This window comes from Corapipo altera, unplaced genomic scaffold, assembly GCF_003945725.1.
Source record: "Corapipo altera isolate COAL_440 unplaced genomic scaffold, ASM394572v1 61553, whole genome shotgun sequence".
In the NCBI taxonomy this organism is placed as follows: Eukaryota; Metazoa; Chordata; class Aves; order Passeriformes; family Pipridae; genus Corapipo; species Corapipo altera.
Window position 1 is genome coordinate 2128115 of NW_020884918.1, and position 15940 is coordinate 2144054.

The window sequence follows — 15940 nt, forward strand, 5'->3', positions numbered from 1 at the left end:
GGGAGAACGTTGCTTTTGACCAATTGTTTGTGACTACAGACCCCTTTTAGAAGACTGAAAACCACAAAAGTGTTATTGATGTAAAAATATGTAATATTATACTACATAGTTATTGTAATTATGTATACAGCTATTGTAATTATGTATACAATATTGCATAATTATATTTTATGTAATACATAATATTACATAAATGTGTGTAATAGTACGATGTAAAGACAGAAAATCTTTACAGATGAGAGACAGAGCATGAAAGTTGGGTTAAATAACCTTTTGTTCCCCAAGAAAACAAATATTTACTCATGAGATTGTGGATTCTGTAGGGTAACTTTGAAGGTCATTTGTTTGTATTGTTTATCTGTATGTTTATTTGTCTACTGTAGTGAAAAATATTTAAGTTGAAAATGGGTCCTGAAAGGTCTTTCCTCATGCATTTTATTTTTCAGTTCTGAAATTATTCATCAAAAAAACCCATAAAAGCATTTAAAAATGCAGTTTCTTTTTCTGAATTGGAGGAAAATTAGGAAGTGAAAGACTGAAAAAAACCCAAGAAAATGTAAATTTAATGATTTATGTGTTTATTTATATGTGTGTTTGATAGAAATGACTTTTCCCTTCTTTTTCTTTTTCCTTTTTAATAACCTTTTTTTTGACATTTTTAGGCTAATCTAGTTAAGTAAGTAAGCAATTGGTTCTGAAAAAAATATGAAATAAAGGGAACATATAGTTTATGTTGTAATTACAAAGTTTCAACTTTGATTAATTTATAGTCATGAGCAAACAAAGGAAGCAGGAGGATGAAAACCTTAAGTAAAAATAAATCAGAAATTGTATTTTGAAACTGTGTCTCAAGCCAGAGATAGATTTGTATTTCCTGAAAAACGAACCGCAGCAGGAAAGGATGAGTTTCTCCTGTGAACATAAAAAGGCAGAAATCAGTGTAATGTTTAGGTTTATAATTTTTATTCATGAAATTATCATGTATGGAAAAATAGCAGAAGACCATTTGGAAGAGCAAATTTATTAGGAGTAAGTGAAAAATCTAGACAAGTTTCTAGAACCAAATGCTAGAGAAGCTGTTAGGAAAAAAGTGGGAGTTTTGAGTGTTTGCTTCTTTTCTTTTGTCTTAGAAGGTGGGTATTAGTCAAACACCATAAATATGTGAAGAAGTCCATCTGAAAAACTGTGGGGAAAAAAAAAAAAAAAGAACTCCACCATCAGTCCTAGATGTCATCCTAAAAACAACCAATACAGTATGAAAAAGCTAGTAGACAGTAATTTCTGTCAAAAATCAAATAATGCCATTATTTCTGTCTAAGTTGATGAAGAAGTCTCATCATGAAAGACAGATCTATAGGTGAAATCTGTAGGCAAAAGAGTTCATTGATTTCAGTGACTGAGTTTCAGGGACACCCTGTAAACTAGCAGCAAATGAAACCTGCATTGGTCCCTACAGCACTGTTACACAAAAAAGCAAAAACAAAACAAACAAAAAAGAGATATTATGCAGAAACGCATCAATTTTACACAGAAAATTTACAGAAAGAATTAAAATGTGCACAAAATCAAGGCTCATAAATAGAAGCAACTCAGTTGCTCAATTCTATCTTGTGTCCCAGAGTTCAACTCTACTAATGTAATTTCTAAGACATATGATGTTGAGGTCCTCTGGTGGTGGCTACTCCAGAAATCTTTCAGCCAGACTATTCCGTATTGCTTCAACCTCCAGAAATTCTGGGCAAATTTTCCTTGAATCCAACCTGACTCCTTCTCCATGCAGTTTAAATCCATTAATTTGTCCTAAGAATTATGGACTTGGAACATAAACGTCCCATTTTTAGCAGTCATTTGAGTATTTGAAAGATGTTATAAATTTCTTTGGCAGTCTTCTCTACTCTCACAAAATGACCCCAATTATTTTGATCTTTCCCCATAACTTGTTTCTGGGTTTCTGAACTTTTGGTTTTTTTCTGTGTTTTGTTTTTCTTATTTTTAAAGTGGGAATACTGAAAGTTCTATCTTTGCTTTCTTTGAAATATAGGGTTAACTGTTACAACACATGAGGTAAAGACTAGTGTTTCAGATTATACAAATATATACAAAATTATACAAATATATACAAAATTTTAGTATAATGTTTTACTGTGGTCAATTCACTGTGTTACCACAATAAACTGTTATGTTTTAGAAAAGTGTGAAAATTTAAAATCTTTTTGGCATATATACAGAGTAGAGCTTCTGAAGATGCTGTGATGTAATGATCTGTGTTCTTTACTGATTTCCCCAAACCACTAAATGATTTCTTGCTTAAACTCCAGTCCTACACTCTGAGACTAGATTTACAAAAACACAGTTTTGATTTTGTTCTGCTGTTGCAATTCCTATCATAACTACCCCCACTTTTGCAATATCCAATTTTTACCACTCTCTACCAGTAAAATCCAATGATCAAAAAAACCTGTGCTATACACACAAATGTGTGTATGAAGGTCTCCTAGGCACCAGTATGGACTCAAGGGAGTTTGGATTCATCAGTAGAATGTGTTAGGCAGAGGAACAACATTTTAATAACAATAAAATAATAGTTTACTTGTCTGTTACACATTCAATTCAGTTGGAAAATATTTTACTAAATTCTTGTTTCATTATTCTTATGTGTTTCAAAGAGGAAAAATAAAAAAGCTACACAAAAATATTGTGGAGTCCCCGTTGACAGCTTAAGAAATAATTGGAGTGTGAATATTCATTTTGAAGGTTATGCCCAGGAAGCTGCCTCACATCTCCTGAAGGTAATGCTTGTTCCTTAAAATCAGTGTTCTGCTCCTAAAACAAAAAACAAACAAACAAACAAAAAAGAAAAAAATATTAAAAAAGGGAGGGTTTCTGAAGAAAAAGAAGACTAGAAGTCTAGTATTACAAGAGGATATCAAGAAAATTCAAGAAAGTCAATAATAGTAAATCAACACTGGTAATGTGTAAAGATATATGTTAACACCTGTCTTGTAGTGTCTACTAGTTCTGCCAGCCATCCTAAAAGCATTGGGACAGAAGTCCTGACATCAGTCTTCTGCTGCCTGTTTCCAGGAATGTTCTACAGTCAACCAGTGAGTACATCTACTGACTGTACTCACTGTCCTGGTTCAGGTAAGCTTGACACTGACATCCACTGTATACTAAAAAGCAGCACCTCTTCCCATAAGGTTATCACAGTACAGATCAGTAAAATAGTTGAAAAGAAATTAATGAACAATAGCAAAAGAGAAACAGTAGAATTATTAAGCTTGGAAAATACCTGTAAGATCATTAAGTCCAACCACTAACCCAGCAATTCTATCTTCTCTGGCCACAATTTGCATCTGCAATAACTTGCTTTTTCCTTCTTAAATATATTGTCCCAGAGTTGCTACCACTGTTGCTAATGTTCTCAGCCTTGGAGCCGGCTAGCACTGGCTCCATCAGACACGGGGAAGCTTCTGACATATTCTCACAGAAGCCAACCCCTGTAGCCCCCCTTCTACCAAAACATGTCCATGCAAACCCAATACACCCACTTCAACAAAGTTTAATAACAACCTCCCAGCTTTGCAGAGCCTCAGGCCACAGTATGTGTGTCTGTTTGAACTGTTAACAACTACTTTTGCTATACATTAGCATGGAAGCAAGCTCACTATTTATGCCCCAGGATCTTAAGTACCAGCTGAGAAAAATTATGCACAGATTGAGCAAAAGGCTCTAGTTATCATTTTCAGTGTGCAGAGATGTTGATAATGTCTCTACGGCAGGAAACTACCCATAATCACTGATCACTCTGATTTGAAGAGTGGGAGAGGGAAGGTAATTTTAGTTTTAACTGTTCTGATGATTCATAACAGGAGGCATACCGGGTGATGGTTTGGAAATGGTGTACTGAATTCTGAACTTCAGCACAACTGTACCTGATACTGATGGACTTCAAGGCTAAGAAATTATTCTACTGTGAATATAAGATACCACAAGCCAGTGTGCTGCCCAAATCAACCAATTACTTGAGACGGTGGAGCAAATCTTTCAGGTCATACAGGGATATAACTTTTCATCTGAAATTTTAAGCCTTATATCAAAAAGGTGAACAAACAATTTAAAAAAAAATTCTCGTGAGATATGATTTTTATAGGAAGGATAAAATCTCCTCTCATTTATAAAACTCATTGATCTGGAAAAGTACTGTCATGAAATTTGAAAAAAACTTTTGTGAAAACTATTTGAGAATAGTCCATAAGTAAAGTTGTTAAGCAATGGGTAAAAAAGGATCACCTGTGTTAAAGAAATCCAGCTGTAAGAGTTTCTTCCTTGCAATCAAATCTGTAGATAGACCCAAGACAAATGGAGGCTGTGTAAATTACAGGTCCTCTCTTATGATACTGAAATCTAAGTCCAGTCAGTATCTAAAAGCATTTATTCATTCTTAGTTAATGTGAGAAGACTGAATAGATTTGTTGCACTTACGGATTATATATTTTATCTAGAAAATAATTTTACCTTATGTCTATTTCAATCACAGTTTCAAGAATTGTTTCTTTTCCTTCCTTCCTTCCTTCCTTCCTTCCTTCCTTCCTTCCTTCCTTCCTTCCTTCCTTTCTTCCTTTCTTCTTTCCCTCCTTCCCCTTCTCTCTTCTTTAGGATAAAGCAATTTCATATATGTTTCCTTTTTTTATTGTTGTCATCTTTGATGGACAATACTGACTTATAATAATGTCATAAACTATAAAAATGTTAAGGAAAAAATATATCAAAAAGCACAAATTGTGTTTATTCCCTTCAGTCCTGACATATATACATCTGTATGATATGTACTGAAGTTGTACTGATTTAAAGAAGGATATACACAAAGATTATGCACAAGAGTGGAAACTCTGAAAGCTCCAGCAAGGAAATGTATTTATATTTATTTGGTAAACAGCTGAGTAGATAGAAGTTTGAGGTCTATATATAAAATTGAAAAGAGTTTAAACATAGGCAGTGAAATTCTACTCCCTCTGAAATGTGTTGCATTGGGTAGAAAGTAGGAAATGAGATTTTAGTCACACTTTTCTATTCCCCCTGACTCCCCTCCCCCGAATTGCTAGGAATCCATAGAAGAAGGTTTTGCAACATGAAAAGTTGTACCATCCATGAAATCTACAGTGATCTGAAAGGCAACTGCAAAGCCAGTGAATTCCTTGCTTTTGTCACCATCTAATTAGAAGTTCTGTTACACAGGACTGGAGCTTGTTATTAGTGGGATTTCACCCAAACCAGAAGACCTTTAGAGGTTGTTCATGACATGCGGTGACAATCTGTTTGCTGTACACTAAAGTTTTCTGTACCTCTATACATTCTTGCACACAGGAATAAAGCACACTGATTTTTTTGTGTCACTAGTGTGTTTTCTCTGTGTGGCTGTTTCAGTTTACCTACTCGAAACAGAAGGCTTGTATTGTTGAACAGAATGGTGCGGGCAATTCACCCACAGTCTCCATCCTCAGACTTGGGTCTGGCTGAGATGGAACTGGGATGGTTCATCTTCCCCACAGCAGCCCTCACAATGCTGTGCTTTGCATTGGTATGTAGAAAGGTGCTGATAACATGCCAGTGTTTTGGCTACTGCTGAGCACAACATCAGCACTGTAACATTCCTTCCCCCGCTGAGGGCAAGATCCTGGAAAGGAACACAAGTAGGCCATCTGACCCAAACTAAACAGAGGTATATTCCATCCCATATGATGTCAGCTCAGCTATAAAAGCTAAAGGAAGGAGGAGGAAGGGAGAAGCAAATATTATTTACAGTGTTTCACTTCTGGAGCAACAGCTCTATGTGCTGAAGTCCTACTTCCTGGGAAGTGCCAGACATCACCTGCTGGTGGCAAGTAGAGAATAAACCTGTTTTTTTTATTTTGCTTTTGCTTTAGTAAACTGCCTTATCTCAACCTATGAGTTGTTTTCCATCTTATTGTCTCTTCCCTGTCCAGCTGGGAAGTGGGAATGATAGAGAGGCTTGGTAGACTCCTAGTATCCAGACAAGGTCAATCCACTGCAACTCTCCTCCAAGATTTACTAATTAATAAGGGTGTATTTTCCACAGAGTGCTAAGAACACTCCAGCTCCCCCATTATCAGTAGCTTGTAGAGGCTTACATTCCCTGATATATTACAAGGGGGATGACGTAAACCTGCTTTGTCTTTCCATCAGACTGTGCCTATGTCCAGTCCTGACTGCTATTTCTGTAGTAATTGCAAACAGTTTGATTTCTCAAACAATCTCAGCTCTATCTATGCTCCCCTGGTCTGCTTACAGAAAAATAATTTGTTTTTCTTTCTCTGCCTGCAGATTCTGTAAACATCAGATCCCATTTTGAAGTGTCCCCTCCACCCACTATTTATGGACCCTGTGGTGATCATGAGGTGTGTGCAGGGTGTTTTAATAGGCAAGGTGTGTTTAGGGCTCAGAAACAAACTCTCTGAGAGACCTCAACACATTGTTAGTATTACCTATGCTCAAGCTGAGTAAAATCTTATCATCCTGTACAATGCTATGAAATGTTTGCTTGATACTGTGTTATCTAAGGACCTATGTAACCTTTGGACAGATTGCTATTCTCCCCATTGTCTATTTGTTTTATTTGTGTATTTAAATATATGCCTAAATAATGAGAAAACTTCTTAGATTTCTAGATTCTGTTCCCATTGCAGATCCACATATAACATAGCTCAAATATTAAGGCTTATACATCTCTATGTAATGCCAAGGAAGTGTCTTGAAATTTATGAATTATTAGATAAGCCTAGCCACTTAATTTTTATTTTGTTGGTTGTGTTTATGTTGTGTCGGTTTAATTAAAATGAGGAAGGGGGATAGTAAAAAAGATGTCCTTTGCTTAAAGGAGATGGTGGTTTCAGCATGTGTTTTCCTGTCAGCCTTTTGCAAGAGTTGTCCTTGATGCCAAATGCCAAAACATCTTTTTTTATATAAATTATTAAGAAAGAGCATTGCATATATTTTACACCAGATAAATTATGCACCCATTTTAATCTAGACGAGAAATAAGGAATTCTTATTTCACTGCACATCTGAATTTTGTATGGAATTTTGCACATACTGTGATGTTGGGCCCAATATTTTATGCATCAGCATATCTCATGTTTTCTTTATAAACTGCAGAGAATCTGCACACTGAGTTATGTGTTTTATAAAAGGAAAGAAAGAATCCAAAATTAAAATAATATAATCAACAAAGGAGGGAGTGTTGCTTGGGTTTTTCCCCCATTTCTAGCTTCTTCCTCCCACCATTCTCTTTTGGATCACTTTGAACCTCTTCAGTTACATGTAATTTCGAAAATTAATTTCTCAATACAAGGCCAAAGAAGCAAAAAATCCAGTATACCAAATCTAATAATCTAAATGCTGCTCTGCTCTCAAACTTTTGCTCATTTGAAGTAAATTCAAGCAAACTTTTTTTTTTTTGATGTGTTGAATAATGTGGTTACCTTATTAATTTTCACCATGTTTTTAGTCCTGCCAAGATTGCCTCTAGCAAGGGGTATTGATAGGGAAAGATGAGAAACATAAAAGGTTAACACAGAAGGGCAGATAAACAAATAGGGTTTGATCCAAAGCCTGCTTGAGTCAATGAGAGATTTTTCCATTGACTTCAGGAGACTTTGGATCTGACCCATCAGGAATTTATGTATCAATACTGTGAAATGCTGAGCAGCTCCTATGAAATGTCAGTTGTCCTCAGCTCCCATCTGTGTCAGAAAGAGTTAAGGGAGTTCACTGCCCTGGAGATTTGGAGTGTTTAAAAGTTAATAAGAAAATACGTGGCTGAAAGAGGAACAAGGGGACAGAGACCACAGACTTTACTTACAGCTTCTGAGAAAGCCTGTTAAAGTCAATCAGATCAAGCAGGCACAACTGCTTTGGTGAATTAAGCAGAGTGAAGAAAGAGAAATGAGGAGATAGCAGCTGAAGTAGAGGAGGTAAAAGACAGCAAAAAACCAAACCAAGTTTAACAGGAGAGTAGAGAATGGAAGAAAAGCCGGGAGAGAGTTGAGATCAGAATTGAAACAGGAGGAGGAATACTTGGTTTTGTCTGATTTTTGCTTCCTAAACACAATCTACAGTGGGAGTGAAAACATTTTTATTTTATTGTTTCATTCTCTTTTTAGCACTACTTAGTTTTCACTTCTGATTTTGAGCAAGTCCTAAAATTGCATAAGGTCTCTGGGACATTTACAACCTTCTATTTCACACAACACTCCTGGTATCTTCCCTAGGGGCTATATTTGAGAGGCAAATTAATTTTGTTCACAGCTGCTGGCATGACACAAAGACTGTTTTCCCATTTCAAATTTAACCCCTTACTATATTTTTTTCCTATTTTCTTCACTACTGTGCTGGAAATGCTTTCCATTTCTGAAATGTGGATTTCACTGAGACAGTTTCACAAAACTGATGTATTGTTAACAGGCCACTATGAAAATGGGAAATGCTGGGGAAAGGCAGAGGACCTGATTTGTGTTATGTTACATCTTGTAGGCTGCTAATCCTAAAAAGAGTCAAGAACAGGACTCACAGATTTTCATGAATCGCTCTAGAAGGGGCCTACAGAAGTCATATAGTCTATCTGCCTGACTAAAGCAGGATCAAGAATTTCAAAACTGTGTTATAATCCTACTCATATAGACAAAAAAAGAGACACGTTGTGTCTTTTGTAAATAACTGCAACTAATTAATTAAGGTCCTCAAACTGGCATCTTTTTTCTAATGATAAATAAAAGAGTCTTTGAATGTGGCTGCATAAGTATTTAAAGAAATGGCAAGAAGAAACTCACAAAAAATATTGAAATTTGACTCAGTAAATTGTTTTACTATGGTGCTAGCTTTCCTAAGAACTTCCTGACATATGCTGCATATGATTTTTAACCTTTTATGTATAAACTTTGTTGATATGGAAAATGGTATTGTTTTTGTGTTCTTCAAAACTGAGTCATTTTTTCCGTGGACCAAAACCAAGGTCTGTGTACCTGTTATGATCCATGAAATTCTTGAGAATAATGTCAAAACCTTGAAACTTACCTTAAATTCTGCATTGTTTTTTTTTTTTTTATATATGGCCAATATATAAAAGTCAAAATAAAAGCATGAGAAATAAAAGGGAGAATATTGAACTGATTTTGGGGGAAGGACTGAGAACAGAAATGAATCCTAAGACTTGATATAAATGACATTTCCAACCTTAAAGAGGGAAAGAAATATGAAAATAATTTCACTGTGCTTCTCTACATTTTCCAATCTTCTCAAAAAGAGATTTAGTAAAATAATAATAAAAAACAACAATAATAATGAATATAGTTCACTAGACTTCAGAGATACTATTCTTCATTGAAAATACTTGAAGATGAAATTGATTTCAAGAAACTTTTATTTTTAAAAAAATTGATTTCCGTAAAAGCGGTATTTCTTCCAAAATTTATATTAACTTTTACAATATTATAGGAACAGGATAAAATTTTCACAATCAGTCAGGGTTGAGACCATTTGATGAGTGTTGTGTTCAACAGTAAGTTACTAAAGATGGGATTTATTTCTGTTGATTTCATAATCTGTCTACTTTAAAGTAACTATTCCTGTTTCCCTTATAGCTATCAAGTAGAGAAACACCTGTAAAGTACAACTCAGTGACTGATACATGGAATAAAATAACCATGCTCTAGAATTATCTTCTTTACTCTTTCTACCTTTGCCTTTCCCTCTCTCTTCCTTTTTCTCTTCCATTCCCAAGATCTTTCTCCTTCTTATCCACTTCTTCTGTCTCTTCTTCTTCTTCTCTTATCCTCTTCTGCTTTCTCTCCTTTTTCACTACAAAGAAAATCAACATGACTACTTAGATTATTGGTTAGCATAGAAACTAATAAAGGTGTGATAACAGCCCTTTGGGTTCCTCTTAAGTAGTATCATAAGGTTGGGGAAATACCAATCTTTTAGTTCTGTCATGATGTAAGTTGGAAATATTCTTATCAACATTTGAAGCTGATGCCATATATATATATGGTATAAATCTACCCAAGACTCAACCCTCGTCATTTTATTAATATCTAGTAGTATCTTTTTTCCTTTGAAAGATATCAGTCCAAAAACTATTTATTCCAACTCTTTGGCAAAGTATTGTATTAAAGAAACAGTCACAATTAATTCATGGAGAAAAACCTTTAGGAAAAACATATTAAAAATAAACTCAGAAGAGTATTTAAGGAGCTGACTTAAATGAGATTTGGGGTTATATCTGGCAGATTCAGTGTTTTAGCAGCTATGTGTTACTCACTAGTAACATGTTGATATTTGTTGAAGAGTGTGCTTGTGCTGTTCACTCGGGAGGTTGTCACTATTTCTGAAAAGGGAATCGAGCTCTGATTTTCCTTTGAAAAACCTCCTCATGTTTGTACCTTATTACTTAATAAGTTGGCTTTCCTTTCCCCCCCTTTTTTTTCTTTCTGAAATGTAAGCAAAGTCCATCTAGAACTCTCTTTTGCAGGCATGTTCCCACACTTGTGCTTTTACGCTTCTGAACTCGGCTGAGTGCTGGTTGTACTTGCTACTTCCTGTGCATCCACTTTATGTGCTATCTGTGCTGTCTAAGGAGGTCTGATACAGAGGTCATTATGACATCTCGGCTTGAGGGGCATTAAGGAATCCATTTTAAGTCAGTAAAGAACCTTTGTTATCATTGCTCTGCGGTACGATTAATAATTTTGAGGTTTCTTCTCCCCCACCTACGCCTTCCCATACGTTATGTTAGTACAAAACTTTGACCTTGCAGTGAAAGATAATAACAGAACATATCTGTGGTATCCATATGATTAATACAGCAGCCCGTGAGTCACAAGGAGACTTATGGAATACAACTAAGATGCTTGAATACATCAATGATCTCTTCGCGTTGTTCACCTTCTTACTAAATAATTTATCAGCTTAATGATAATGACATTCAAATATCATAATTACAGCCAACTCTTTAAAAAACATCAATTCATAAGCTGAAAATGTAGCCATTCTTTCTTTTCCCCCTCCCTCCACACTTTCTACCATTAGCTATTAATGCCAAAATATGGTCTTTATTCATTCTACTGACATAATATAAAACCAACGTAGATTTCCCATTTTTCATAAAATTTCCATTCGCACTATTAGTTTCACTGATAGCAGGCTGGGAAATGTTGTTAGGCTACAAGATGGACGACACTGCAAAACCTCAGCATGTTAAGAAGCCATAAAATTTTATTCAGTTCATTTACTGCTACAGTCCAGTAACCCTATAGTAACAGTGTGCTATTTTTATTGTGTATTTATTTAAAGCTTGAATATTCCCTCTACTGGGTCATCTAACCAAATTACTCTGGTTTCCTGACGAACTCTGTTGTAGAAAATCGAGGGGGTGCATTTGACCCACAAGTCCTCTTTCTTTCAGGTATTCTTGGGAGAATAGTCTGTTGTTTCATAAAAGATGAGTTATAACGAAAAGTAAAAAAAAAAGTACAAAGCCACAAGCTATGAATGAAAAAAGTTTACCCTGAGGAAGGATGTAGGAGTAGGATCACAGGATCTGTAAAAGAAAAATTAAAATTTTTATGGAGATGTGTAGAGACAATATTCTCACAAAGGATCTCCACACATTTATAGTGATATCTCGAAGACATTTTAACAAGTATAAAGACACCATCCTCTCACTAGACACAGGCTTCTATCCAAAAAATAAATTTGTTTAAATCCTGTAATTTCAGGTAGCTCCTGAAAACTAAGTATTAATAACAAAATTTGTTTATATATGGTAGCTCAAGTAAATGGTCTAAATAAAAGGAAAAGAAACAACAAAAAAACTAAAACCAAACCCAAAACCAGCTGAATCCTATCATTTTAAAACCAGCCTGTCTGCAAATCACTCCTTTTTGTTTCTTTATTTACTTGTTTGTTTATTTATTTATCCATTTAATTATTTATTTAATGGCTTCACTGTAAAACCTTTTGTCGACAAAAAAGGTCAAATAACCTTTCAACATTTTGTTGGGGGTTCCTGTTTTTTAACTCTTGCAAAATAACTACCAGGTTTAAGGCAGGCAAATGTGGTAAACAGCTGGGAGAGGTAGTACCGAGATGAAAACTATCTAGCATTGCTGACTTTCCTGTGGAAGATCACAACAGATAGAAGTACTGGATTTTTCTCTAGTTCATTAAAACTAGTTCATTGAAAAACATTGTGTAATATTTTGCATAAAAGGTTACTTTTTCAAGAAACCCATGTAAGAGAGACCTGTACTACTGTGCACATGTGCTACCAATTGACTTTGGGTGGGAGTGTTGATCTGCTGGAGGGTGGGAAAGCCCTGCAGAGGGATCTGGACAGGTTGGATTGAAGTTACAATGGTATGAGTTTCAACAAGGCCAAGTGCCAGGTCCTCCTACACTTTGGTCACAACAGCCCCATGCAGTGCTCCAGGCTGGTGGCTGGAAAGTGGCCCAGAGGGAAAAGACCTTTGGGTACTAGTTGACAGTGACTGAACATGAGCTCAGGTGTACCCAGGTGGGCGAGAAGGCCAATGGTACCTTGTCTGTGTCAGCAATAGTGTGGGCAGCAGGACCAGGGCAGTGACTGTCCCTCTGTATTGGGCACTGGTGAGGCCACACCTTAAGTTCTGTGTCCGGTTCTGGGCCCCCCAACAACCAGAAAGACACTGAGGTGCTGAAGTAAGTCCAGAGAAGGTCAGCAGAGCTGGTAAAGGGTTTGTAAAGTCATATTAGGAGACACTGAAGGAGCTGGGTGTGTTTAACCTGGAGAAAAGGGAGCTCGGGGGGGACTGTCTTACTCTCTACAACTACCTGGAAGGAGGTTGCAGCAAAATGGGGGTTGAGCTCTTCTCCCAGACAATCAGCAACAGGACAAGAGGAAATCACCTCAGGCTGCACCAGGGGAGGTTAATGTTGGACATAGGAAGAATTTCTTCACAGAAGGGTTTGTTAAGCATTCGAACAGGCTGCCCAAGGAGGTGGTGGAGGTGTTTAAGAAATGGCTGGACATGGTACTTAGTGCCATGGTCTAGTTGGCAAGATGTTGTTCAGTCAGAGGTTGGACTCGATGATCTTGGAGGTATTTTCCAAACTAAATGATTCTGTAGTTATGTGATTCTGTGACTAATCAGACCATGGCAAAAGCCATAAACCCCATTCTGCAATCACCCATGCTATTAAATAATTGGGTGAGATTGAGCCTAGTTCATCTACTGCTCTGTCAGATCTCATTCTGACACAGTTTGGAGTTAATATAATTTGGGGCTAGTGGGTACTATGTAGGCAGCTGATTTTTTTAATACATAAATTACTGTCTGTAAGTCCAAGTTGGGTTGGACCAGAAAGTGTTTCACTTCTGATTTCATTTACTAGCAAAGCTGTAGATTCTATTTGCTAATATATTAAAAGGAAGGCAGGGTACCTGTTGATTTGGGTCACTAACATCGTATTAGTGATGTGTGGAGAAAGTTGCACAATAGAGGCTGCCCTTGTTAACATAGGTGAGATCCTTCTTAGAGACAGCCATGTAAAAACAAGGTGTCTAAGTTATTTAATCTAGGCTCCCTATTCAACCCAAAAGAGTCATATCTAGAGAGAAATTCATTTCAGCAATTATTCATTTATTTTGGAACAGGGTAAATTGTCCTTGGAAACTGCTTCATATCTCTTTCTGCCGATTGCAAGACAGAACCTTGATGACTATTTGAAACTGGATGCTTAGCTTCCAGATGGCTATATTTACATGAAATGATCTTAATGCATGATTAGAAGTTGCCAACTACACTTAAGTAATGAGGAAAAAAATCTATTTAACATAGAATAAAGTAGATGTTCATAAATTAATTATGAGAACCTCATAAGGACCAAGCACAACTGTGCCTACCAAGACAAATTAGCTGAAAAAGGTTGCAAGCTGCCTTTTAAAAATTCCTACTTGTGTGAATAAGTAGGATCTGACCTAAGATGATGTTAACAACATAGTGTACTTAATCTGTGATTTAGGAAGTTGCAATATCAATGATGACTGGAAATTGAACATACAGCAGAGGATAAGTAACTTCATACTTGGAACATATCTTTCCATAGGCACCTGTAACCTAAGTCAGAAACTAGAGAAAGGGTCAGATTGTTTGTATGGATGTTCTTATGCACACCCCCCATATGTTTAAGAAAAAAAAAAAAAAAAAGGCAACACAAAGCAACACCCCCATAACACCCTAAAGAATCTTTTCTTAGTTCTCCAGCTTGAGAATTTTCTCTTCCATGGTACAAAAGCCATAAATTCCTCCCAAAAGCTACAATAAAGTATATTTTTTATAAAGATATCAGATTTTGTTCTAACCGTTTCCAGCAATAGTGTCCACTGCCATTCCTTGTGAACTTTTCTACTTTTTGTGATGCTCAGAAAATAATGCTTATTTTTCAGAAGGTTGTGACATTTTAACATGGATCTAGATTTCAAATCAAGACACAAAGAAGAAAAGAAATTTTGTCTCTGAGCACATTTTAAGAAATAAAGGATCAAAATGTTGAGGTTTAACATTGAGTAATGTATGTTATTTAGAATCATCATAGAATCATAATCAAAAATAGGTACAAAATTTTAGACTAAGTGTATATAACAGTTAATTTAGAATATTATAAATATTAAATCTAATAGAGAGGAACTTCCAAAGGTGATGTAAAATAGAATATTTTTACATTTTCAAAATGAGACAGTTTAAGATTATAAAGCCAAATTAAATTCAAAATTATTCAAAAAGGTGTTTTCTTCGTGGCAAAAACTCTTTGGAATGACATAGTCCTGCAGCATTTCAGTTGGACTGTTTCAGCATTTTCTCATCTAGTATTATCATGTCTTTTTTGTCTGTGCTACTGATGTTCCTAAGATTTTTAATAGTGTTATGAACATTTTTAGTGACATACTGTACCCTGAAAACCCTTTCAATACTTTATTCTAAGCATGAGATTTCTTGTGGTGAATATTAGTTTCTTTTTGGGGTGAAGGGGACATGATTTTACAAAGAAACAGAAAAAGAGAAGCAAAATAATAACAATAGTAAAAAATAAAGTGCAAAATCATCAGCAATAGTTTAATTCTCTTGAACCCTGAATTGTATCTTTAATAAAAACTGGAGATTCACTTTTGCTACAGCTGGGAAAATGATGATTACAGCCAGTGTTATGAAGATACTGCTTTCTACTAGTAATGGAATGAATTGAAGAGATAAAAGCATATAAAGCTTGTGTCCCCCTACCCCCAGGCCACAATAGAAAGGGAGCAAGATGTGTCCATTTACATTGAGGTAAAAGGTTTTGAATGTATTTATTCCAAAGATCTGTGTTAAAGACTAAGAGGTCATGAGGAATATGCCAGAGACATTTCCCAAGGGACAGGGAACATACATTAAAATGAAAAGAGAAACATGTACAAATTAATCAAACAGTGACTATGGGTGCTTTCAGCATCTTTAACACTGGTTGGGGAACATTTAAGAATCAATATGTGTAGTAAACAACAGCCTCTCATAGCAAAATGTCACACACACTTCCCAGAATGGCTAATATCAAGTTCCCAACTATTCTACTGACCAAAGCAAAATGAAGCAAATTCAAGTAAGTAAACCAAACTGTGTGATTAACTGGGATTAGATGCAGCATTTTTGAAAGGGATGGTTTCCCCAATTAAGAACAGGGCCCTGCTTTTCACAAGAAGGGAATGTCAGACACCTTTTAGTGCAGCGCTCTCAGACACAAAGAGCTTCATGGAATTCTGAGGAATGAATATGCTGCCTGTGAAGTCTGAAATGTTATACTACAGTGAAAAGGCAGTACCAGTGTGAAATGAGAAAACCCCAGATTT

At 35.9% G+C, this 15940-nt stretch overlaps 1 long non-coding RNA gene across 1 annotated transcript; it reads right to left on the minus strand.

Annotated features, from left to right (window-relative positions):
* Positions 1-2613: 2613 nt before the first annotated feature.
* On the minus strand, positions 2614-5700 carry LOC113953206. The gene is made up of 2 exons (XR_003529776.1): positions 5437-5700; positions 2614-2823 (listed from the first exon to the last, which is right to left on the minus strand). It is a non-coding gene; the product is annotated as an uncharacterized LOC113953206 (long non-coding RNA).
* Positions 5701-15940: the final 10240 nt, after the last annotated feature.